The sequence below is a fragment of the Pipra filicauda genome, unplaced genomic scaffold (genome assembly GCF_003945595.2).
Source record: "Pipra filicauda isolate LSUMZ 115617 unplaced genomic scaffold, ASM394559v2 scaffold770_size99137_pilon, whole genome shotgun sequence".
Classification (NCBI taxonomy): domain Eukaryota; kingdom Metazoa; phylum Chordata; class Aves; order Passeriformes; family Pipridae; genus Pipra; species Pipra filicauda.
In genome coordinates this window covers 45439-72361 of record NW_024104943.1, presented here as the reverse complement: position 1 = coordinate 72361, position 26923 = coordinate 45439, and the positions used below count along the sequence as shown (strand labels likewise).

Genomic DNA, 26923 nt, shown 5'->3' with positions numbered 1-26923 from the left:
GGTTTATTGGTGGGCTTGTCAGTGCCGGGTTAATGGTTGGACTGAATGATCTTAAAGGTCTTTCCAGCCCAAAAAATTCTGTGATTTAGATGCCTTAATTTGGAGACGGTTCCCACTCTTCTGCCAGCCCAGAAGGCTGTGCATCACCAGACAGGTCTGCCATCCCCACACACGCCTCACAGGGCACCTGAGAGGGCACTTGGCACTTATATTTGGACCTTTGCATCCCCCACTGTGTCTCCTGCCTTCACCAGGGTCTTATATATGGATAATTGCCTAAAAAATACCAACAACAAAAAAAATGCAGTCTGTGTTTTTAAGGGCAATTTTCCCCTCCTGTGCAGGGTTTGCCAGTCAGCTGGTTTGCTTTGGCTCCTTCAGGGCTTGGAGTTCTTCTTGCATGAGTCACGCGCTGAAGAGAAGCCGCTTTTTCTCCTTGATATTTGCACTTGGTTCCCTTTGGTGCCATCATGTGCTACAGGAGCTTATCAGCAGGAAGGAGGAGTCCTGCAATGTGAACAAAGCTGGGAAATGAGCTGAAATAGGGCTTTTTATGGTCTCCGGTTCATAACTGCTTAGGGGCTGTGGCAGAGCAGACCTGACCTGTACGACTTTGTGGATACCCCAAAATATTTGTCCTCAGGGTGAAAGAAGGATAGGAAGGGGATGAGTTTAGTGCTCCCCAGGCTGCCACGTGCTGTGATCTGTTACTGCTTTGTGAGTGGAGCTGGTCTAGAGAAGAGAAGCTCCTTTTGACAGCACATATTTACACATCCGGATGCTTCGTGTTCTCTGTCTTGTCATCCTTGCCTGAGAGCCTTCAAACAAGGTGAAATCTCTTTTCTTCTGCTATGCTAATCTTGCACTTGCCTGCCCTACTCTGCTGAAGGCAGGAATTGTGCCAGGAGGCTTCGCTCCATCGTGAAGAGCCTCCCCTCCCTGGCAGATGAGGGTGGTTGTTAGTTGTGTTTTCCTAGGATTTGGGCAAATTTGTTGCTGTGTTTTTCTGCTGCATCCCTCTTGTGAATGTCTGTGGTCAAAAACATCTCAATTGCTTGTTCTTCAGTCCATGTTGCTTAATTTTCATCCTGTTGCCTTGTTACAAACAATGCCAGCAATTCCTCGCCTGCCTGTGATTTTGCTCCCATTGTGGAACATCCTTTGCTTTAAAAACCATTTATTTTTTCATTTATTTGAGGAGGGGGGAAGTTGAAGTACAGCCAGTCTAGGTGTCCACCCTTCCTCCTGCCTCAAGGAGATTGTGTTGTGGTTTAAAAACACAGGCAGAAAGTCCTTCTGTGAACAGCAGATTGATGGGATATTTAAAAACCACTCAAAAGAATTAAGGGATCAACCATGTTCTCCATCAGTGAGGGGTCTTGGCAAAAGTGAATGAGTTGGAAAATTGACAATGGTTGTTTTTCCTCAAATATGCACAGTGGCCCAGTGCAGGTTCAACAAAAGTTTTTTAGCAAATTCACTTTAATCTGGCAGGAAAATTGGCTCCCAGCCACTACTGACTCTGGGCTGTGATTCATGGTGGGTGGCCACAGAACCCAGTGCAATCCTGAGGATCCTTCTGCATTTTCTCACTGTTGGAGCACATGGAGTTTTTTACCACGTGGTTTTCCTTCATCTCCCAGCATGGCCATTGTTCAGAAATCTTTTGTAGTCTTGTGTGAGGAGACATAGGTGCAGTAACTGTAAAAGCACAATGGGCAGAGCAAGGGAGAGAAATGTCAGAAGGGCTCTTGTCAACAGAGGCTACAGGCTGACTCTCCTCACCTCTTCATGAGCTACAGACTTGGTATAAAGAAGAAAAAGCAATGAGAGCTTGTTTGGATGCAGTATTCCTAGTGGGTTTTGTGTGGGTGTATAAATACATGTGACCACAGTGGTTTTTTGACCTTTCTTTGAGGTTATTCTTGAGGGAAGACAAGGACATTGAGGTGCTGGAGCGTGTCCAGAGAAGGGCAGTAAAGCTGGTGAAGGGTCTAGAGGGTCTATGAGGAGCGGCTGAGGGAGCTGAGGGGGCTCAGTCTGGAGAAAAGGAGGTTCAGGGGGGACTTTCTCACTCTCTACAATTTCCTGAAGGGAGGTTGTAGCCCGGTGTGTGTTGGTCTCTTCTCCCAGGACACTTACAACAGGACAAGAGGAAACAGCCTCAAGCTGGACCAGGGGAGGTTGAAGTTGGACATCAGGAATAATTTCCTCACTGAAAGGGCTGTCAGGCCTTGGAAAGGGCTGCCCAGAGAGGTGGTGGAGTCCCCATCCCAGGAGGTGTTAAGGGAATGACTGGATGTGGCACTCAGTGCTCTGGCCTCAGTGACAAGTTGGGGGTCGGTCACAGGTTGTGCTGGATGATCTTGGAGCTCTTTCCCAACCTGAATGATTCTGTGACTAATGATTTCATAGTTAGGCTGTGGTTGCATAGTAGTCGTCTCCATGCCCACGTTCCAGTTAGTCTCTGCTCGGGATTGTGTTGACTATTTTCTCCTCTCCATATCCCTGAAATATTTGGAGATATATCTAGTTCTCACCTTGATTGTGTGGGCTTGTGACTCCTTCTTTCTGTTTTCCACTGTGTTCAGTTAATGGTTGCATTCAGTATTCTTAGAGGTCTTTTCCAACTTGAATGACTCTGTGATTCTGTCTTTTCAAAGGTGTCTTTTGCTTCCATGGCACTGTGGGGATGTCCCAAGCCACTGTTTGTCTGATGTCCACATTCACTGACATTTGATTTTTTTTAAATATGTTTCATTTTACCTTCCTGGGTGTTGACCTCTGACTGGAAAGAAACTTGCAAACTGCTGCACAGCATCTCATTGGTTTTCTTTTAGTTCCCAGTTAAAAAAAAATCCTGAAAAATCAAAAATGAAACACCAAAAAGCAAACCAAACCAAACCAACCAACCAACCAAACAAAAAAACCCAAAACAACAACAACAAAAAACCCAAACCAAAACAAAAATACAAACAAAAAACAAACAAACAAAAACAAACAAAAAACCCCAAAAACAAAAACAAAAAAAACAACCAAACAAAAAAAAAAACACCAAAAAACAAAACAAAAACAAAAACAACAACAAAAACACAACTCAACCCCCAGAAATCTCAGAAAACCCCCAGTGAAACAAAACAATTTTAAGAGAACACCAAGCAGAACACACAGCCCTTCCTTCCATCTTTTTCTCTCCTGGACATTAGGCTTTGGAGGCCACTCTCCATCCTATGGCCAATGTGATAGTTTTTTAATTCCCTCCTCTCCACAACTCTTTCCACAGCCTCCACATTCAGGATGAGAGGAAATGGCCTCAAGTGCCACTGGAGGAGGTTTAGATTGGATATCAGGAAAAATTTCTTCACTGAAAGGGTGGTTGGGCATTGGAACAGGCTGTCTATGGAAGTGGTGGAATTACCACCCCTGGAAGTGTTCAAGAGGTGTGTGGATGTGGCGCTTAGGGATTTGGTGGCTGTGAACATGGTGGTGTTGGGTTAATGGTTGGACTCGATCTTAGAAGTCTTTTCCAACCTTAATGGTTCCATGACTCTATAATCTGTTGACTTGATTTACACTGTGCTTGTCTGACTTCCATCATCTCCTGTGGTCTTGGTAGGAAAACTGAAATGGAGATATCAAGTTTTCTGTTTCTGTTTTCTGTTTCTTGACAAATCACTACAAACGTAGAAGTAGATTCTTTATTTCCCACTGTGTGCTGTGTCTTCACCAGACCACAGTGCTTCTCATTTTTCCTTTTGCAAGGTTTATTTAAAATGTGGTGAACATTGGTGCAGATGAGACCTTAGGCTGATGTGTATTCTGATTGTGAGCATTTAATAGCAACATTTCTACTTTGGGAAGTGGTACATAGGAAACAAGCCATGTTTGGTAATAGGGGAGTAGGATCCTGGGATTTAGGGATCTATTACTTTATTAATTCACCATTTTGCCCTGCATGTGCTACCCCACAGCATTTCAGCTCTGTCTATCAAGGTGTTCCTGTGGATTCAAAATTTGTTGCCGTCCTCAGATTAATTTTTCACTATTCTGTTGAAATCCAATATAAATTTATAAATGCCATTTCTCATTTTGTTAAGCTGACCTGGTGTGTTGCAGCTGGTCTTTGTCCATTCGTGCGTGTATATCTTTTATAATTAATAAGTTTACTCGAACGTCAGAGTAGCAAACTAGACACCAGTTCCCTCTTTCCTGAGTCCCTCCTCCCTGGTTTTTCTTGCAGCAAATAGGCATTAATATTCATCTTTTGTAAGCAGTGAAAAGGCAGATGAAACCTGGATTCTGAACTGACTGGAAATTTAATTTTGCTGTTCACTGAAATATGTAATACTCCTATGTTTGTCGAGCATATGGATAGATTAAGACTGTTCTACATGCAAGGTTCACAAAAAGTAGACAACAGGGCACAAAACAGCAAATAGAAGGTGGCAATGCAGGTAAAAAATAGAAAGAAAACCCTTGGTGGGTCAGAAGCAACACAGTTTCGGAGCATTTGTACTCAGGTAGTTCAGGATTGGAAGCTGCCTGGAGCATCTAGACATCATCTAGATCACCATCTCCAGCAGGAGCCAGAGGAAATGTTGTTTAACCATGATATTAATGTCAGTTTAAAAAATAGGAAGGGTGACATCACATCTTGATCCATATGAGCTAACAGTGACCTGGCACTAAGTCGTCCAAGCGCTGCCACCCGTTTAGTCTGGAACAGTGGGAAATGTGACATCCAGCTCGGCGTCTGCAGACTCCAAAACAACTTTGGTCTCCCAAAGACTGTCTCCTTCTTTTCTCTTGGTTTAAATTCCTCAGTATCAAGAAAGCCTGATTGCTTTTCCAGGTGTAAAGACATTCGGGTCCTGAGGGCTGACCTTGTTTGTACAATCACTGTCATTTATCACACTCGGCTGCTGCTCTGGGGCACCAAACTGTTTCAGTGTGTGCTGCCTCGTGCTTTGAAGATGGAAGGCATCCATCTTTCCATGGTGTCTGTGATCCTTTTGCTGAAAAACTTTTTCCAGCAGGTAGTTTTGCTCTCAGAAGTTCATACAGCTTAAATGGGGGGAGGGAGGGTCTATGAATCTGAGGTTCTCAAGCTAAACAAAATACATCCAGCCCTTCTTCTTGGCGTTTGCCTGAGGGCAACCTGTCTCTGGTGCCACGGAGCAGGATTTGAAGGCTGCTTTCTGTTCTCTTGTGAGAAGACGTGCAGTCAGGTTGATGTGGAAGAAGAGCCTGTGTATTGAAGTGGCAGGTGGGACTGACATGAAAGGAGCCCAAGCAGCTTCCCGATTGCTCTCCTTACCTCTGTTCTTCGTGTCTGGCATTTGTGTAGTGTGAAATGGATACAGATGACTTGCAGGCATCCATTCCTTCCCACTTCTGGTGCTTATGGTTTCCTTCTCCTCTCTGTTGCACGTCAGCCCATCTGATCTGAAGTCCTCTGACATCAATAGGAGGCCTTAGGTGGAGACATCATGAGCTTGGTGGGGGCGGAGGTGCCTTTTGATGGGCAGGAAAGAGTCTGGTGTGCCTGGTGAGTGCTGCTGGCTGCAAAACTTGGGAATGACTGGCTGATGAAAGAAAGGGTGAGGCAGAAACTGTTCCTGTTGGCTTTGCATAGTGTTGCTGATCTTGTTGAAGACTGAGATTAGGCAAAGGCTGCAATCAAATGTGCTGAGAACAGCCAGAGCTCTCAGTGTCATTGCAATTAGGAGCACAGTGAACCCACTGTCTCTATTTGTGGCTCGGTGTGTATCTCCATAAAATGTCACAGATGTCTTATCTTGTTGTCTCTGACTTTTCAGCCTATTCTGATGGTATCTGTTCCCAGGACAAGATGCTCTGCTCCTGGAGACATCTCCAATGGCAGCTATACGGTGGGGAAAAAAACTAAATCCATTGGAAAGCGCTCTGATGCTTTCCTCAAACAAGGCTTTTTTTTCCTCATTGTTTCTTAGCAGACGTCAAGAAGAGGAGAAACAGCTCATTTCTGGGATAATCTGTGCTGGTTTTCCTTTGCACCTACTCCACGGTGCCCTCGGGCCGTGGGCGTTCTGCTCTGTGGTGCTTCAGCTGGAGGAGGGGAGACAGGAGCAGGCTCAGGGTGTTGAGTCAGGTTGTTTACAGTCCTAAGTGACGTCAAGCCAGTCAAGTGCTACATAAGTGTCTCTAGAAGCTTCTGGAAGTCTATTCAGTTTGTACAAGGTCTGATAATAGATATAATGCCCTGGGGTTTTGTTGGGTTTTTTTGTTGTCATATTTTGTGTCTCGTCAACCCAGGCTAGACAGGGAGGTCCTCAGGCTGTGGGGACAGGGATGATTTCACTCTCCAAGGACCTTCCATCACTTTTAAAGCTTAATTGGGAAGCAAAGTGGGAGGAAGCAGCTGTATTGCTGTACCCCTAGTCCTGCTCCATGCAGGCCATCGCTCCCGGACCACTCCCCTGCTGGTCATTTCTTCAGCTCCTTGCACTGCTTTCCTCACCTTGCCTGCCCAAAGCCACCCCAGAACATGATGTTAATATTACAAACATCACAAAAGATCCAGAAGGGAATAAATTGCCTCGAAGCACAGAGTGAAAAAGAAGTAAGTCATCCCCTCCAGCTATTCTGACTGACCTCTGACAGCCCTGTTATGAGGCACTTGGGGATTTGTGCAATTACCCCAACAAAACAAAACAAAAGCGATTCAACAGCAGGGCTTGTTCATGAATTCAGGCTCTTTGAGAAACAAGCAGGAGGCATTTTTTTCCAGGTGAACAGCATAAAAGTTTATTGAGTTTTGGTTTTAATAATTGCGAAAAACCCAGAGAAGATAAGTTAAAAAACAGCACGTCTGTGACACCAGTGACAATCAACTCTGGGAGCAGAAGGCTTTGCAAATATGGCCTTTTCTCTCATGCCCTCAAAAAACTTTTATATTAACCTAGTTAGTCCTGGTTGAAGATGTCCCTGCTTATTGCAGGGGGGCTGTGTTAGTTGACCTTTAAAGGTGCCTTCCAACCCAAACTGTTCTGTGATCTGTTGTACTCTGCCAACAGGAGAGATCTGTATCTCTCTATCCATTTTTATCCATTTTATCCATATATTCATTTCATCCATGAAATGGAGTCAGCCGTATGGAAAGCAAGAAAACGCTGAGTATTCTCCCTTGTGGTCCACGTGTAAACAAGTCTCCTAATGAGAAATGAAAGGAGGTCAATGTTTAGTTCATCTGAGAGAAGGTTAAGAGGCAAAAGAGAGATCAAACAGCAAAGTTGAAGAGTTGAGAAGACACAGCTCTCCTAACTGAGTCACTGGGGCTGATCCTTCAGTAACTGGAGCCTCAGAGAGGCTCTTGTAGAAAGAGGTGACCTGGTCTGAGCAGAGGCTGCAGAGGTTGATGGGTAAAGACGATTTATGTGAAATGATCTGCTCTTTCTTCATGAAGAAGGTCAGGCTTCAGAAGGTTGGTAAAAGGATTTTATCTGTGTGGAAAGCCTCAGAAAAATCTATCTCAAGTTGGTTATCCAGAAGTAGAGGTGTCACCATCACTAAATCACTTCTGAAGCCCTCAGTGAGGGCATTTCTCCATCAGCAGGTAGAGCTGGGAATAAAATACGTGCACAGGCACAGGCCTACCAGAGAATGGGTGGAGAGCAGCCCTGAGGAGAAGGACTTGGGAGTGTTGGTTGATGAGAAGCTCAGCATGACCCAGCAAGGTGCACTGGCAACCCAGAAAGCCAAACGTGTCCTGGGCTACATCAAAAGCAGCAGCAGCAGCAGGTCAAGGGAGGGGATTCTGCCCCTCTGTTCCACTCTGGTGAGACCCTGACCGGAGCACTGCAGCCAGCTCTGGGGACCCCAACTTAAGAAGGATGTGGAGCTGCTGGAGTGAGTCCAGAAGAGGCCACAAGGATGATCTGAGAGCTGGAGCCCCTCTGCTCCGGAGACAGACCGAGAGAGCTGGGATTGTTCATGCTGGTGAAGTCTCCAGGGAGACCTTAGAGCCCTTTCCAGTGCCTAAAGGGGCTCCAAGAAAGCAGGAGAAGGACTTCTGATGAGAACGTGGAGTGACAGGACAAGGAGGAATGGCTTCAAACTGATAGAGGGCAGGTTAGTGAAGATGTTAAACAGGACTGGACCCAGTGTTGACTCCAAGCAGTGTTGGCCAGTCTTATCACCTCCAGGTGTAAAAAGACCTTTCTCCTTTTTTCCTGTTCCCAAAGGTGCTCTGTCCTTCCTCTTAGGCTCTCCCAATATCTCAGTTCATCTTTCCAGCTTTGGTTTAGAGCTATTCCCATGTCTTGTCCAACAGGAATGAAAAGAATGTTTCCCTCCTGTCTGTTTTCAGCAGCCTTGCACAAATTTGAAGGCTCAAGTTTTCCCATCAGTCTTCTATAGGAAAAGCAACCCCGTTTACTTAATCTCTCCTATCAGGTTACGTTCTCTTGACATGTTGACATTCTCCAAGTTCCCTCTAGACTCTCTTCAGCCTCTGACAAAGTCTTTGCTGGAGCTTGTTGCCCACAGCTGAGGACTCTGCAGTGTGGGGTCAAGCAAAAGGTTTGCTTTCCTTGTCCAAAAGATTGTAATCCTATTTATACATCCCCTGATGATGCCTGCCACTGTTACAGGAAATGTCACTGCAGATTCCTGCTCAACCTGAAGTCCAGGGCATCTTTCCATCCTCCTCTGCAGCACTGGCCAGCAGTTCCCCATCCTCTGTTTGTGCTGCCACTGAATTCAGATCCCTGCAGTTGACCTGAATTATGTAGTGTCTTATTTTCTTTGTTGAACATCACTTGTGGTTTGTTAGGATTGTTCTGAAGGCTGGAGCTGTCGTGTAACCTCCCTGTCTGGTGTCCTGTGTCTGTGTGATGAGGCTCATCCCAGTCCCATCACCCAACTCGCTGTTCAAAATACAAATGGAGAGAGCAGAGCTTTGTGGACCACACTCAGGTCATTCTTTGGTTATGACAGCAGGCCACTGGGAGCATTTAATGGCTTTAAACTTAAAGGGAGCAGGTGTAGATTAGTTATTAGTAAATAGTCAGAGCAATTGTCCCTCAGTCAGCCAAGAGGGCCATGAATGGTGCTCAGGTTGCTTCAGGCATCAGAGGAGGAAAATCATAGAATCCCAGAGGTGGGAAAGAACCTCAGGAGTTCATCTTGTCCAACCCCACTCCTCAGAGCAGGGGTACCTGGAGCAGGTTACTCAGGCCCATGTTCAGTCAGGGCTTGAATAAGGATGGGGACTCCACAACCTCTCTGTGCAGCCTGTGCTGATGTTTGACCACCCTCACCATAAACCACGAAACAAGCACAAAAGCCACTCCAAATCCCCCCAAAAATCAGCTTCTTTTTTTAGTTTTTGAAGTGGAATTTCCCATGTTTCAATCCATTGACTCTTGTCCTGTCACTGAGCACCACCAAGAAGAGTCTGACTCCATCATATTTACTTCTTTCCATCAGATATTTATACACCTGAATACCACCCCCACACACGTCCTTTTCCAGACTGAACAGTCCCAGCTCCCTCAGCCTCTCTTCATAAACCAGATGCTCCCATCCCTCAGTCATCTTCATGGCCCTTCAGTGGATTCACTCCAATATGTCCATGTCTGTCCTCCTTTTCCATTTCTTTCCAGTGTGCTCATGTCTTTCTCAGTCCAACTCTGCTTTAAAAACATCTGACTTGTCTGAAGTGCTGCTGTGGTTTAACTCCAGATGGGAGTTAAACCACAGCACCACAAATCCACTTTCTCACCTCCCCCAACAGGATGGTAGGAAAGAATTGGAAGGGTAAAAGTGAGAAAGCTAATGGATTGAGATAAGAACAGTTTAATAATTGATATAATAATAATAATAATAATTTCTTCTATGCTGAAACCTCACCTTTCATTCCTACAATTACTCACACTGCCCATCTGAGTGTCTCTAAATGGAGACTGATGGATGTAGAACTCTTAAATAGTTTTACCTGCTTGGTTTTACCTGCCAATTTCCTTCCCAGTCCAAGAAACATAGACCAACCCTTTCCTTGAGCTGCTACATCCTATTTTATTCATGGCATGATTGACTTCTACAGGATATTCCAAGCAAGAAGTAGTTGCATGTTGTTAAAATACAAATTCATGCCTCTGGTAGGATGGATGTCCTTTTAATCTGGCTTGGCTGTGGTTGTTCCTTCATTTGTATTTTAGGTGATGGGGATAAAACTGTGATAAAATCTTTTTTCTTCTTTTTTTTCCTTTTTTTCCCTCTTCTTTTTCTTTATTTTTTTTTTCCTGTGTTTAGTATGTTAGGAAATGCTTGTTCCAATTTGTACAAACTGCCTTCACAGTAAATTGGACAAGTCTCCCTGAGGAGCAGTAGACAAAAGCCTTGGGAAGTGCCATGGGAATGGGGAGGGAAATGCTTTTATTGCCAATCAAATTAAAGGGATTTAGATCTGCTCTTAAATTTTCCTGTAAATATATTACTGTGGGGTAAGAATGTGACTCCAGAGCTGTGTGAATAAGGGATATTTCAATAGCTTAGTAGGATGGGGTGGGAGGTGGTTGATGATAAAAAGGTTGGTTAAGCTAAAACAAAATATTTCATTTTCAATTCTTTCTATTTTTCCTCCATTACAAGGAGAAAAACCTTTAAAATGGAAACATACTCTGAAAAGGGTAAATCAACATGAAACATTTGGAGTGCTCCAAAAGCCCTCCCTCTATCCCCTCCCCTTTCCACTCTGTTGGAGAAAAAATAGACACATTCACTGTTTGCCAAAGCAACACTTGCCCAGTTGTAATCAAGTCATTTTACAACATGGTGTAGACTTTCACTCTGTGTTTGTTGTTGTGTCCTGGGGAAGTCATGGCAGCAAATGCTTCCACTTGCTTATCTCTAAAGAGAAAGGGTGGGCCAGGATGAACCTCTGTACAGAGGCTGTTTTCAGGCTGTTTGGTTGCCCCGTATTTCTGCTTACAGAGGATTTAATCTGTAGCCATGATGGGAGGTAAAAATAAAAAGATAATTCCTTTTCCCTGCCCAAAAGCTTTCTTTTGACTGTCTTCCATGTGCCCATATTTTCCCAGGTAAGGGTTTTGCTGGATCTTGGGTTGCATTTTGTGATGAAATCTGGGAGAGGTGAGGTTTGTTCCCAGTCCACTGTGGTCACCACTCCCCAAATGAATCTTCCAATGTTTCTTGTGTTGTTTTGTGGTTTCCATGAAGAATTTGCATCATGACATCATAGAATCATGGAATGGTTTGAGTTGGAGAGGATCTTAAAGATCCTCTAGTTCCACCTCCCTGCCATGGGCAGGGACACCTTCCACTAGCCCAGGTTGCTCAGAGCCCCATCCAGCCTGGCCTTGGACACTTCCAGGGATGGGGCAGCCACAGCTTCTCTGGACAACCTGTGCCAGGGCCTCCCCACCCTCCCAGGAAAGAATTTCTTCCTAATTGCTCATCTAAACCTGCTCTCTTTCAGTTTAAAATCATTGACGTCTTCTCCTTGTCTGAACAGCTTAAACAAAAGTTGGTACAAACTTTGCATGACGCAAGAACTGAGTTTTACTTTTTTAATAACACTCCCAGGGACGGGACAACCACAACTTCTCTGAGATAACCATGCCAGCGACTCACCACCCTGGGAATATAGAATTTCTTCCAAAAAGCTGATCTAAACTTCCCCTCTGTCAGTTTTAAGCCATCACCCTTTGTCGTATCACTCCAAGCCCTGCTAAAAAGTCCCTCTCCACGTCTCTTGCAGACCTTCTTTAGGTACTGGAAGTTACTCTAAGGTCTCCTGGGAGAGAGAAAACTTGTAGAGTGTATTTCCATGGAGCTTAAAGTGTTACAGTTTTACAGGGTTGACATGATGATTGTGTTGTTGAGTGCCTTGCAAACCCTTGGTTTACAAGTTTGCTGTTTGGTTCCTCTTATTGGCCCCACTTTCTGTCTCCTGAGTGCACACACAAAAACACTTCTCCTCCTCTCTCTGGCTGCTTGGGCTCTCACAGGTTTGGCTTCTATAAGTTTGGGCTCAAGGCTGTTTCCCTAAAATGAGGGATGTATGGCCTGGGGGCACCTGCAGCAGCCTCAGATGCCAATTATGTGAGTACGTGGTACATTGATGCTGGGAGGGGAAGCTGGACTCTGGATTTTCTCCACTTTTTATGGATTTGGCTCCCAACCCTTGCTGTCTCAAGGCGATTGCACTTTCATCCTCTTTCATGTGTCTGGCCCAATTAAGGCAGGATGGTGAGTGATTCCTTTTAGTCCAAGAGTTTTCCTGTCTGACGAATCTCAGCAGTGATTTTTTGCTTGGTTTTGAAGCTCTGAAAGAAAAAAGGAGAATGGAGTACAACAGGTGCCTGAGGCCATTAGACTGTTCCCAGTACCGTGCAGAACTGGGAATTTCTGGTGCTCTGCTTTCCCTGAAGGACAAACCTAAGGAATGGTTGCAAGTACACCATGCCAGTGCATCCCAAAAGAGACTTTAGCCTTTTCCTGAGGTATTTATCAATCCATACATGAGAACATCATGCCACACGTGGTCATGTGTCATAGGAACTGGAGGCCATTCCCAGCTTTTTGCATGTCAGAGGAAAAGTGACTCATCCAGGAGATGAGTAGTTTGAATATCCAAGCCCAGAACAAAGCATTGCGGCTCATGTCACTCAGCCTTCCACCTCCACATCTCTATCAGTGCAAGAAAGACATGGACCTATTGGAGCAGGACCAGGGGAGGCCACAAAAAGGATCAGAGAGATGGAGCTCCTCCGCTGTGCAGACAGGCTGGGAGAGTTGGGATTGTTCAGCCTTGGAGAAGAGATGGCTCTAGGGAGACCTTATTGTGACCTTTCAATACTTAAATGGGTCCTACAGGAAAGATGGGAACAGACCTTTTAGCAGGGCCTGTAGTGGGTAACGGTTTTAAACTGAAAGAGAGTAGACACAGAGTAGATATAATGAGGAATTTTTTTTTATGGTGAGGGTGGTGAAACACTGGCACAGGTTGCCCAGAGAGGTGGTAGATGCCACATGCCTGGAAATATGGGGCTCTGAGCAACCTGATCTACTGGAAGGTGCCCCTGTCCATGTCAGTAGGATTGGATGATGTGACCTTTAAATGTCCCTGCCAACCTAAACCATTCTGTGATTCTGCCATCGCGCTAAAGGTGCTGCAATGATTGTTGAAGAGGGTGGTTTTTTGACTGAGTTATTTTGGTTTTCCTTCAGTCAAAAAATGGCTTTTATGTGTCAGAACAACTCCCTAGATGAAGGGCATGAGAGGCAGGTGGTATTCCCAGTCATCTCACATCAATGTGTCCTCTCCCTGGGACTCTCCCAGAAGGCCACACTGTCTTTTACCTTTTTTTTGGTGGTAGTCACATCTGTTTGTTTTTGGGTTGTTTTTTTTTTTTTTTTCATAGCCTTAGTGTAAGAAAGTAGTAGCTGGGTTTGATCCTGTAGCATTTTCCATCACCATCTCCATGCCTTAGAGCTGAGCTATTTTTCCTATCAAAGTCTTGGGACACCGTTGATATACTGGAGGCTTTCTGTGGCCCTGGTAAAACATTGTGGATGGGGAGGTGGGAAGGGGGATGAAGGAGTCTTCCTCTGGCAGTGCTGCATTGATTTCATCCTGCTGCTGCTACCTTAGGCCTTGCAGGTTTTTTTAATTTTAATTTTTTTTTTTTTTAACCAGCAAGGAAAAATAACTCTGGCTCCAATATTTTTACTGGAAGCCCAGGAGCTTATGATATAGCAACAAACTGAACAAACTGTCCCTTTTGAGAGCTCATCAAGACTGCAGTGTGATGGATGGACTCCCAGCCAGCTGTGTACTGGTAATGTTCCAGAAGACAACATTACCTGGTTTTTGATTGAGTGCTTAGTCTTTCCCACCAGCTCAGGATCTCAAAGCACTTTGTGAGCAGTGAGGAATTAAAAGTTGCCCTCTACCAATGGAGAAAATAAGACACATGGAGGTGAAATGACTTGTTTGTCCCCAAGATTGTTTGTAGCCCAGAAGACCTGGATTTTAGTGCTTTTAATTTTTTGCAGGTGGACATCCTGGAGTTTGGAGATTGCCCTGTATCTTTTATTTGTCCTTTTAGTCCTCTTGTTTTCTTCGACTACTGGGGTTTAACTGACTTTTAGCATGACTATGTCTGTCTTTTTCTCTGTTTTTTAGGTTTGAAGTGTAATCTCACATCCATCACTATCTAGAAAATGTCTTATGGATCCATTGATGGGAGTGGATTTGGGAGCAGGAACCCATTTGGAGGCCCTTCGAGACAAGGCTATCAACCTCTCGGTAAAGTATCGATCCCTTGCTGTAATTTATTCTCCCTGACTCCCTAAGGAGTGAAGTTTTCAGTGCTCAGGTTCAGTGTGGCTGGTGTGTAAATACCAAACTCTCACCAGGGGTCATTTCTGACACTGATTTTCGGAGGTGGAAACCAAACTTTTTGAGTTTGATTTATGTGACGAGGCCCAACATGTTACCGTGCTCAGGGTTTGAGGCTGCAACTAATGAGGATTTTGGAGGAATTTTGGGGGATTGAAAGGAGAAATATGGAATATTCTCTAGACCTGCTCGTGTCTGTCTTCATCTCCCCATCACCGTTGCAATAAGTTGGTCTAAATGGTTGATCTGGGGCTGGTTGGGGATGCAGTGATGGTGGAAGTAGATGGGGAGGTGTACAAAATGCAGTGGGCTGTGCTCCCCCAGACAGTAACTCAAGTGCTGTGGAGTGGAGGCTTCTTGAACCTGGAAAACGTGCTTGGATGTGGCAACAACAGGGGCAAAAACTTCCTGTGGAAATGCTGAAACCATAAACAGTGGCTTGCAAATGGCTGTGGATTCTTTCCTTGTAGCAAGTTTTTAAGCAGAGACCAGATGTGCTCTCCCTACCTGTCCCCCCCTTGCCCCAGAGGACTCAAGAAATGGTAAAGCAGAAAGGAAAAAGCACCCAGCTGCCAACCTGTGTATCTGAAAGGGTCCCCAAAGCAAACCTGCTCCTCGTAAAAGCAAATTCACTGTGTAACTGCCATAATGTGGAGCACAGCTAATAGTTAGAACCTCCTGATTTTGTGTGTTGAAGGTGTTGACTCTCCTGTTCCTGACACTGGCAGGTCGTAGGAGGCATCCTTTGCCAGAACTTGGGTAGTGCTGAGGTTGTCCCTGTTGCCGTGAGGCTGGAAGTGGAAGGTGGGTCTCATCCTGCCCAATTCTGAGCAGCAGGGAGGTAAAAAACCCACCTCTGCAGCTGCCCAGATGTTTACCAGACCCCAGTCCAGATGGACAATTGCTGTAGGGCTGATTTGGGTTAATCTAGTCTGACTTTCAGCAAATTTTGTTAACTAGGACACATCCTTCATTTAATTTTGGTCCTGGGCCTGGCTTGCACTGGGGGATGAGGCTGCAGGGCCTACAATGTGGACACAACCGGGAGTTGAGACCTTTGCAGAAACATCAGGAAAGGGGATCTTTTAACATGGCCAAGGGCTCTGTTATCATTTTGCCCCAGGGAAAAGAACATCACCCCTCTCTTCACTGGCCTTTGGTTTCAGCTGTGCCGTTCATTGCTGCAGCCTGACTTGGTTTTCATGTTTTGAGGATTGCAAATGTTCTTTGGGAAACATTTCTTTGTTTTGCAAATAGCTGTTCTCCCTGGATGGAAATACATAGAAAAGCATGGAAGTTTCCTCTGGTTTTCTATTTTCTTATGAGTTTGAGTGTAATTATGATTTTCCTCTTTGAACAGGGAGAAGGTATTGAAGTGAGTGAGAGCTGCCTGTTCAGTTGTAAATAGTGATTTCTAGGCTATTCTACAAGGCAAAATTAGAGGCATAAAAACAAGGAAGAATGGGATACTTGGGCACAATCAAAGAACCGTGAGAAAAGAGAATTGAAATGTGGACTAGACAAATGATGAATCTCAGTGCATTGTAGCTTAGGTTAGAAAAACATGAATATTTATTGTGCTGTGTGAAAAGACCACTGGGTTTTAATGCAAATGCGCAGAATAACTCAAGACACTTGCAATCTCTAAATATTTGAAGAGATACCTCATTGTGCCCAGCTTGCCCATCCCTTGGCAGTTACTGATGTGACACTGAAGTCACCCTCAGTGGCTGCAAAAAGCAGCTGGTGTAGAAATATCAGCTTTTTTGGAACAACCATGGCTGTTGCCTGCCCAGCTGGAGCCTTTTAACACGTTGGCTTATGGCTTGGAGTTGAGTGCTGGCTTTTCCCCCCATGCATACACACATCATCTCAGGTGGCATTCCAATGGACACAGCTCCAAGGTCTTCCAGGGTTGATATTCCCAGCAAGCAAAAATTGGTTGGCCCCTTGGCTGGGTGTCCCTGTGGAAAAGATTGCAAGGGGATGGACCTGTTTGCATTGGCCAAGGCAACTTGGAGGTGTTTCCTTTCTGTGGGTCTCAATCAGAGGTGGGTTTGTTCGGCCTTGAGAAAAGGTTTAAGGGAGACCTTGTCACCATGTCCCAGTATTTAAAGGGTGGCTACAAATAAGATGGAGACTCCCTTTTTGCAAGAAGTCACATGGAAAATTTGAGGGGTAATGGGTAAAGTTACTGCTGGGGAGATTCAGATGTTAGACACTCAGATAAGAGGAAAATTTTTTGCCATGAGAACAAACAGCCTTTGGAATAATCTCTGCAGGGAAGTGGTGGATTTCTGGATGTTGGACAGTTTTAAAATCCAGCTGGATGGGGTGCAGGATTTTTTATAGGTCATGCTTTTGCCAAGGAAGTTTGGATAAGATGATCCTGGATGTCCCTTTCCAACCTGGCATCCTGTGATTCTATTCAATGTTTATCTGAACCTCTGTAGCTCCTCGTGTCCCTTCACTGCGGGAGACCAACACGTCGAATGCCTTTTGCTGTAACATCCCCAAATATTGTCATTAATTAAGTGTCAGGAGAGGGTAATGCAACACTAATCATCTGCCTCCTGCTTCGGGAAGATGGATGACTGGTTTGCTAAGAAAAAAACTTCCCTCTTATTAGATCATGGAATGGCTGGAACAAAAGAGCGCGGCCTCCCCGCCGGCATCCAAGTGTCTGCTCACAGCAGGGGCAGAGCTTGATGGGCATGTTCTGCATGTGCTCTGAGCCTCTACTTTTCTTTATGGCTGATAAATAAATAGAAACAAGTACCAACATCCCTGCAGGTACTTACTGTCCAGTGGTCTTGTCCAATGGTATATTCAGGTATCCAACAGACAACCCTGAAATCTTGAAGCAAAAAAGACAATGGGGGTGGCACTGATTAGTCTTTAATATCATGAAAGGGCAAAGAAAAGGGGGCTTAGATTTTGTGTGGTTTTGTTTAATAAAGGGTGATACCACTCTGTCCTTATACCTGTCTGTCCATCTCGGGACTGTTTCCTCCATGCTCGATCTGGATGTGCTCCCCCGGCTGGGAAAGATTAATTACTTGGAGGAGTTCCCCTTGGCCCTGGACTGACTTGATGATGGACTTACAACCCCTCATCAGTTCAACCTCATGTGGAGGTTAAACTTGCTGACCAGCCTAATTAGAGAGATCAACCTAATTAGAGAGCTCCACAGCTCCATTTGCAGCAGTTTGTGGAGGAATACCAAGGCAGTTCTTTAGGGAATCTGGTTTGCCTGGGACTCCTTAATGTCAGACAGCTCTAGTTCAAACTCTGTTTTTCAGGGTGGATATCCAGGATTTCTTGTGGGAAAAGTATACTTTATTATTATTATTATTATTATTATTATTATTATTATTATTGTAATATTTACTACTAGTAGTATTATTGGAATTGGGAGGAGAGAAAGTTTAACTCAGCAGAACTCAAATCTTCTGTAACCTTAACCAAGGAGCACTCTAAGGTGGATCACAAGAGGGATCACCAGGATTACTTGGAGTATATCAATTTTTGGGGATGACAGTGTCATTCAGCCACTGAAAAAAGTGTGGAGTGGCAAGTGGAAGCAGAAGCAGCTGTGAATTACAACCTCCTCCAGAAACATCCAGATTTCATCTCCTCATTCTGCTTCCCAAAATCCATGGAAAAACAAATATTCCCCCATTCCAGTCCTGTTTAATATCTTTATTGATGATTTAGATGAGGGGATTGAGTCCATCATCAGCAAATTTGCTGATGACACCAAATTGGGAGGGAGTGTCGACCTGCTGGAAGGCAGGAGGGCTCTGCAGAGGGATCTGGATAGACTTGAGAGATGGGCTGATTCCAATGGGATGAAGTTCAATAAAGCCAAGTGCCGGGGATTTCAGCTGTGCAGTGGTGTTGCATGGAGATGTTGGAAAGCAGGGAGTATAGTTGTTCTTGTTTTTCTTTTTGTTTTATTTTTTTTTAATTGAGTAATTAAAAAAAAAAACAAACTTCAAAATATCTTTCGAAGTAATATGCCATGTCTAAGATGAACAGCCACAAAACGCCATAGAGCAGTAGGAATTCTATCTTCCCAAAACCATCTTTTTTGTGGGGAAAATTAACAAAACCTGCCTTACACAAGGAGGCACATAGGTCAGGGAGTTTAAATAGCTTGAATTAAAATGCCACAAGCCAGGAAATTTTTAACACTGATTTTATTAACCTTCCTGTAACCGGGGCTTTAAATGCCACATTTGAAAAGGTGAGGTTAATCTCATATTCCAGCAGTGCCTTGTTTCCAGGTGTGCTCAAGGGACTGGTGGGTCACTGCTTAATTTTGCTGTGACTTCATTTAGACCATTTTTCCCACAGTTTCTCCTGGACTTATTGTGTGGGACTCTGGCCAGAGTGGTACTCAAGATATATCCCACATGAGTTTTTCTTTTTGTTGGATAAGGTTGGTTATCTTGACACAGAACAAAATTAGATTGGCCAGTGAAAGTTGTTCTTGGCAATGTTTCTGGGTATATATCACCTAATTATCATCTCAATACTTAGCAATCGTGGAATGAATTTTTCTAACATTTTTTTTCCTGGAATTGGGTCTATAATTTTCTTTGCTCTCCTCTCTCTACCACTATTTTCTCTGTGGAGCACCAACCAGCTCTTGGGAAGGTCTCATGTCAGTGATGGAAATGCTCTCTCTGTCCCATCATAGAATCATAGAAACATTTAGGTGGGAAAAAACCTCTAAAATCATAAAACCAACCATTAATCCAACACTGCCAAGTCCACCACTAAACCACATTGCTAAGCAACACATCTACATGTTTTTTAAATCCCTCCAGGGATGGTGACTCAGCCATTTCCCTGGGCAGCCTTTTCCAATGCTTGACAAGCCTTTGAGTGAAGATTTTTTCCCAAGCATCCAATCTAAACCTCCTCCTTAGCAGATGAACCATCCTTCTGTCCTCTCAAACCCTATTTTGCCCTTTTCCTAGCAGTTTTGGAAAGTGATTTGTCCTTTAAATACCCATCATGATATTGCCCTAGGTTGGCAAAGTCACAGAGCTCGTGTGGCACACGGGAGGGAGATGTTCACATCAGCTGGAACCTCTTTGGTGGGATGGGCATGGCTGGAGCTCTGTTCTGTAGACAAAACTCACTCAGAAGCTCATGTACAAATCAGCACTGTGGCCTGACCACCACGTGGTCTCACTGCAGCTCTGGGTCTGCTGTCAAACTGTGGGAAGGAATCCGCTGCCAAATTCACATCTTGATGTTGCTGAAGCACAGAACAAACTGAACTACACAAGGAGTCCCCCTGAGGTTAATTAACATTAAGCAGGTGGTTCATCCTTTTGCTGTATTGGGACCCGAATACTGCTTTAATTTTGCTTTATCTTCCCAAATTAATTCCAATACTTGGAATGCTTTGTTGAAGGGGCCTTGAAACCCTTGGTTGTTGCAGCTTATGGCATTGCCCAAATGGTCTGGAAGGAGATCTAGGTCTGGTTGGGGTGATTGTTCCTCACTGGAGCAGTGAGGAACAAAATCATGCACTTAAATGTCCTTAGGATGGAGTGTTAGAAAGGGTTGAAAGCGGTGAAAGAAAGCAAGAACAAAATTGTTGGATCTTTTGGGGAGATTCAAAACTACTGTGCAATATTTAGAGGTGTTTTATCAAAGTCTTAAACTGGTGGACTGGACCATGTCTTGATCATATTCAGCATTATAACCAAAATGTGTTTTAGGATGGAGTCCTGTCAGGTGTAGAGTCATGGAATCATTAAGGTTGGAAAAGACCAAGATCATCAAGTCCAACCTTCACAGAAGGAAGGACTGAAGATGTGACCTTCTGTAGCACCTTTTCTCTACCATCATAGGTGGGTTCACAAATATTTCTCCATGGTTACCACCTGGACTGCAAAGAAAGTGGTGTTACCTCTATTATATAGAGCAAACCCATACCATGGCTTGTCAAATGTTGTGTAAAAAGTTTCTGAGTCCTAACAATTGAGTTTTGCTTCTTGGGTCCTGTCCTATTTTCTTCATTTTATGGGGACACAGTAGTTGAGGAGTTGGGTGTTGTATTTAATAAGTCATTAATAAAGTGCAGGGTAAAGTTTGGATACAAACAATACTAAAAAAATCATAATAAGATGATCTATCTCACTAGACAACCCTAAAACCCCATTTTATGTTGCATCTACAGATTAATTATTTCATATTGTTTGTTTGCTATTGTGCAAGACTTCTAAATGTTAAAGATTTATTTTCTTAGTCCATTTTCACTAGATTTAGAGGATCTTCTCTGTTTTACATCCAGTTCTTAGAGATCTTAGCAATGATTTAATGAATTAATAAGCCTAAACATAGGGAAACATATTAAAGAATAATGAACAACATGTTTTATGGCAAAAGGAATTGCCAGGAGAATTAACTTTCATACACAAATTGTCTTTGAAACTGTTGGTTTTGAAAACCTCTGCCCTATCCCTTCTGGGATTTCTAACATTATATTAAATGTTTTGCTATAATCTCAGTATTTCGGGAAATTTAAGTGGTTATGCATTTATTTATAGAACTAGCAAAACCAGAACACACCATTGGAATAAATAAGTGTTTTAATGAAATATCTGAAGGCAAACTGACAACTTCATAGAATTTAAAAAAATAAACTAAATCAAAAATCTCTTGGGTAAAGATGAACTTTCTTTCTCTACCAATTTTATTTGCTGCTCTTGGTCATACAAAGCCATTTTAATGTAAAAATGTAAAAATCACGCTGGTGGTCCCAATTTTTGACATAAAATTAGAAATCAAAGACCTTGTCCTCTCCTTAGGCATCATTCAGCTGGAAATGCATTTAAACATCTTCTCAGAAGAGTTTGCTTCATTTTCCATGTGATTATGGTGGAATTAGGAATAGTTTAAGATCCTTTCCCCTCAGCCTGCTTGTCATTAAGGGTAGAGGTACCTTGGAAGGGACAGCAGAGCAGAATGGATGCTGCTGATGAAAGGTGTCCCTGCCCATGGCAGAGAGGTTGGAACCAGATGAGCTTTAAGGTCCCTTCCAACCCAAACCATCCTGGGATTCTGTGAATGTGCTGGTGGCTCCTTTATTTTCTCAATGGGTGCCAGGCTGTGAACCTCAGACCTGCAACTGTCCTGCTGGGATGGCTTTCCAGGTGGGTATATTTTCCTAAAGACTATCCTGTGCTTTAGTTTCAACTCCTGAAATTAATACAGCTCAAAGGCTTTTCGCTTCTGGTTGTTCCCTCAAAAGCTTTTCCTTGTCTCAGATGCAGAACAAAGAAAATTTTTATTAAAAAAATAACACTCAGCTCTTGCCCCATGTGAGGTGTTTAGACCTGGACAAGACATCAGTGATTTTAAACTGAAGGAGGGCAGGTTTAGATTAAATATTAGGAAGAAATTCTTCCCTGTGAGGGTGGTGAGGCCCTGGCACAGATTACCCAGAGAAGCTGTGGCTGCCCCATCCCTGGAAATGTCCAAGGCCAAGTTGGATGGGGCTCTGGGGCTCTGAGCAACCTGGGCTAGTGGAAGGTGTCCCTGCCCATGGCAGGGGGGTGGAACTGGATGATCTTGAATGTCCCTTCCAACCCAAACCACTCTTTGTTTCTATGATTCTATGATTGATGCTCCCAAGATTCTTTAATACTGTAGATTGAATCCGATTTTTTTTTGGCAACTTTCTCAGTTGCTCGGGAGCATTCCTCCAGTTGGAGAGCAGAGAGGTCTTTGCTTTAGAGCGCTTGTCCAACAAGCCATAAGTGAGCACTTGGCTGTATCATGAAATTCCTGCAAGTCCTACAAGTCCTCCTTAACATTTTCTACACCCCTGGGCTTCCACCCTGTGCTTTGCATCCTGGCAGTATCCAGTGCTTGGAGCAGGATCCTTTCTTCTTAATATGTGCCTACAAATAAGTCTACCTGAGGCAAGACACCATTGAAACAGAGCTTGTATGAACATCTGTCCACGCTCACTGAGTGGAGATCCCTGGGAAACAGGATGAAGTCGGAGCATCTCTCTGCAACTCTTTGTTTTTTCATCATAGCTGACTCCAGATGCACTTCCCAGTGCTCACCTGTGTCTTGCTGGGCTCTGCAGAAGTGCCACCCGGGTGGTCACACTCTGAAATCAGTGGTAGGTCAGGTCAGAGCTTATTCCAGGTTTGCTCCCGATGTACCATGCCCAGGGCTGGGGTGGTGCCTGCATCCCAGCCTGGTTAATCCAGCTCTCTCCTCAGGGAGGAAGCAGATTCAGGCTCCAGTCAGGCAGAATACTCTGGGCAGCATTTTGCCTGAGATTCTGCAATTCCTTTGCTGCAACATGAAGGGGAGAACCCCCAAAGTTCACTGGAAAAGGTGGTGTCCGGGAGCAGGCTGTCAGTTCTAACACAGCTTTATCCACTCCATCTTGTATTCCCTTCCTGGGAAGGTGATGGCAGATTTTATTGCCCCTGTGGCTACTAAAAGGTCTCTTTCTTTCCTTTTTCTTTTTCTTTTTTTTTTTTTTCTTTTTTTTTGTCCCTTTAGGTATTTTTTGTTTGTTTGTTTGCAGGTTTTTTGTTTCATTTTGTTTTCCTAGGGTTTTTTGTTTGATTGGTTTGGTTTGGTTTTTTGGGTGGTGGTTTTGTTTTGTTTTGTTTGTTTGTTTTTGTTGGGATTTTTTTGTTGTTGTTTTTTTTGGTTGGTTGGTTGGGGTTTTTTTTGGTTTTGTTTTTTTTTTTTCCTGTTGGCTTTTTGTTTGTTTGGTTGGTTTTTTTTGATGTGCACATCAGGAAACCAAATGAGGTTGAAATTAGGTTCAGCTTGGTCTGTCCTAGTTTGGATTCCAAGGCTATCCATGTACAGTGAGTGAGCAGGTGCATGCTCTGTTCCTCTACTACTGCCATAGTAACCCCAATAAATTTGGGAGTGGACATTCCTGGGCACTGGAAGAGCTCAGAGAGTATCTGGTGTGAATCTGCTTTGTCCCAAGCCTTCCCAGGTGGAACTCAGGCATTGACAGGGCTCAGATTCTTAGCACAGGTGAGGCTGTAAAACAAACTTTATATAAACTTTATATGTATTGCTTCAGGGATTTTGGTTTTGTTTTGGTGCAGAATTTCTGCTTGGGGTTTTGGCTGTGAAAGGGAACAAATCTAAAGAACCTAAAACCTGGGATAAAGTTTAGGAAGGGAAAACTAAACCTCTGCTGCCTCTGCTGTTGTGATATGGAAAGTGGATGCTGCAGGGCCCACTGTGTATTTGAGATGTTAATATATGAAATATTAATATTATTATTAATAATAACTAAAACAATAATAATATATAAACTAGAAAAAGCTCTGTACATGAATGCAGCTTCTAGCCTACCAAGTCATTCACCTTTTGGAGAGCACGTGAACATCCAGGCCCTGCTCCATCATTTCTGCTCCCACCTAAAGATCTCTGAGCCTCCAAGGAGTGGGGCTTTTTCCTCTTGTTTGCTTGCACAGTCCTGGAGAAACCCAGACAATTGATTGGGAATATCTGGCTGAATCAACTCCTCCTTTTTAAAGGAAGGGTTACAAAAACATCCCTGTCTTATAAACACTGTTTCCAGCAAAAATCCAAACCATAGCACCATACCAGCTGCTATGAAGAAAATTAACTCTATCCCAACCCAAACCAATTTTGTTTTAAGCCAGGGCAATACCTAATAGCTGATCTGTCATAAACTTATGTTGGGAGCAGTTCCTATTTGAAATTTATATTGTTATTTCTTTCCTGAAAGCACATCAAAATACTGAGGCTGGGAGCTGCAGACCACTGATTTTCAGTACTGGGGGAGGAATACTTTTTTTTGACAGAGGCAGAAAATCCTTTTAAATTTTAAGACTCTGGACTTGAAAGTTTTAAAGTTCCAAGTCTTGGTCACTTCTGTCATTACTCTGAAGAGTGGCCATGTGCAAACCTCTTAAATTCCCTTTGTCTTGTTTTCTTCTTCTCTAAGACTTAGTATTCAATTAATTAAAATCTAAAGGATGTGTAACCTGTCTTTCTTAATTGATTAGAATAAAAGAATTTAGCATCCTTTGTGTAAGAGTGCATCTTCCTTTTTCCCTTTGAAAATGCAAGTGGAGTTTTATAGTATTAACTTCTGCCAGGAAAATGAGAATGGGGGTTTGTATAGATACAGAAAAAATGTAGTTGTGGATTTCTGTTCTGCAGCCCAACTCTATTTATTTGCAGAACATACACAAAAATCACTTCTGTACATAATGGAGGGGTAGACAGAGCTGACCCAAATGTGTGTGTCACAAACAGCATTTGAGTTGAGTGGAAAAAAAAAAAAAAAAAAAAGGAATAAAGCTTTTATCCATGCTGTCAGTCCAGAATATTATTGCTAAATATCTCTTCTTCCAGGCCGATCTTGGCTTGGAGACTGACACTGGCAGCCAGGAGTGGGCAGGGATTAAAGATCAACAGTGGGGAAGGACTTGACAGATGTAAGCAGGTAGATTGGGGATTAGGTTGAATTAGTGGGGATGGAAAGCATTTAGGAGCAAGGAGGGATTTTAAATTGGATGTTGGGATGTGTGTGTTGCAGATCTTCCCTGAATTTCTCTGTTACACTGGGATATTAATGTCTGGGATTCATGAGAACTTTTAGTGGCTGAAGGGAGTGAGAGTCCTACACGTGGTTGCAGTGGGGTTGGAGAAACAGGTTGCAGAGTTTTTGGGGTGTGCAGGGGGTTGTATAATTGCTTCTAAAAGCAATTTCCCATTGTTTCCTGATGCCAAACTGAAGAAGATGGGAGGAATAAATCAAAGTCCTTCTGATTTGTACATCAAGGAACAAATGCAATGACTTTAGCCAGGAAAATATCTCCTGCTCACAGACTGAACCCTTTACCTGCTGTGTTTCCTTGGGGATTATATCCTGAGGTTTGGAACTGCCATGATTACCCTGGAAAAGGCTTTTTCCTTCCCATTGCTGAGCCTCAGGGTTTTCCTTAGCCAGACTCCCTTGCTGTTAAATCTTGATTATTCCCTTAAAGCAGGGACTAGACTCTCCAGACCTGGACAAGACACCAGTGGCTTTAAACTAACAAAGGGTAGGTTTGGATGAGATATTGGGAAGAAATCCTTTACTATGAGGGTGGTGAGGCACTGGAACAGATTATCCAGAGAAACTGTGGATGCTTCATCCTTGGAAGTGTTAAAAACCAGGTTGGATGAGGTTCTGAGCAACTTGGAAGTGGAAGGTGTCCCTGCCCATGGCAGGGGTTTGGAACTGGATGACCTTTGAGGTCACTTCCAACCCAGCTCAAATCATTCTATGATTCTGAGAAGGTGCAAACTTGCTTTTAAGTTTTAAAGAAAGTACTTGAATAAATCAAAACTTGACAGCGGACACTTATGGAGATTTTCTCTTCCCTTTGAAGAACCAGTGAGCAACTGTCTTCTATGGATGCACCTCTCATTTCTGCCTAACGTGGTTTTTTAGCCTGGAGAAACACTTGGAGAAAGTGTAATTTCTTCTGTCCTGTAGCTGGAGGAGTTTGGTACAGGTTGTCCTCACGGTCATTTTGACTTGCCTGCAACTTCTTCCCTTGTCTGAGATGGCAGTGAAGCAGCTGGAGAGTGAAGTAGGGCAGGTTTCACCCCTCGGGGTTCTGCCTCTGCATACATGAATGTCAGGGCTGGAGAAACCAGTCCTGAAGGCTTGAAGACAGTTTGGAAGAACCATGGATCATGATGTTAGTAATGACAAGATATGCTTCAAGTTATGAAGAGCAGGGTCTGCCTCCTACAGCCTTTAGTTGTGTCATCCCAAGCAGTACCTGCATTTTATTCCCAGGTTTTCATGCCTTTCTTGGTCTAAATTATTAATTTTTTTTAGAGAAGATCAGGGTCAGGAAAGGCACTTCTTGCTTTTCAAGACAATTTGCCATTGTCATCCATGTCCCAGTCCATAGAGTCGTGAGGAATGGACAGGATGACTTTTGTCTGGTGATCACTGGGGAATGTCCTGAGTTCTCCCAAGTCTCAGAGCAGCTTCATCCTCTGATCCGGACCCTGCTTTCATCCAAGATCTTTAGATGAACAAAGTAGAAATACATCTTTAAGATATCTCTCTGCTTCTTACCTTTCTCTGCCTACTGAGGGCTGCTGTGGGATGATAATAGTTGGTTTTTTTTTCTTTCTATGAACACATCCTAAGTACATTAAAAATGCTTTAATTCCTCCTTAACTCAATATTTTTAATGGAAATCAAGCCTGCAGCACTCTGAAGTGGGAGGAGGCAGGTGATTCTTGGGAGATACTGTACCAGGATTAAAATATTCACAGTGGGCTTTTTTACAGCTTATATCCTGTTTTCAGAAACTGCTTTTAAGGTCAGACCTCACAGATCTCCAGGTACTCAATGATGTCAGTGGGGGTGTGGGAATGGATAATCCAAGGCCCCTTCCTGCTCTGGGGGGTTTTTAAGGATCTCTTGATGTTTCAACCAAATGCTTTTTTTTATAACAG

At 43.6% G+C, this 26923-nt stretch overlaps 1 long non-coding RNA gene across 1 annotated transcript in view; it reads left to right on the top strand.

The window, feature by feature from the left end:
- Positions 1-614: 614 nt before the first annotated feature.
- The window catches only part of LOC113998629, a 66664-nt gene continuing 40355 nt past the window's right edge, over positions 615-26923 (top strand). The window contains exons 1-2 of the long non-coding RNA XR_005566624.1: positions 615-829; positions 14192-14314. This is a non-coding gene — a long non-coding RNA (uncharacterized LOC113998629). The remainder of the gene's footprint in view (positions 830-14191; positions 14315-26923) is intronic.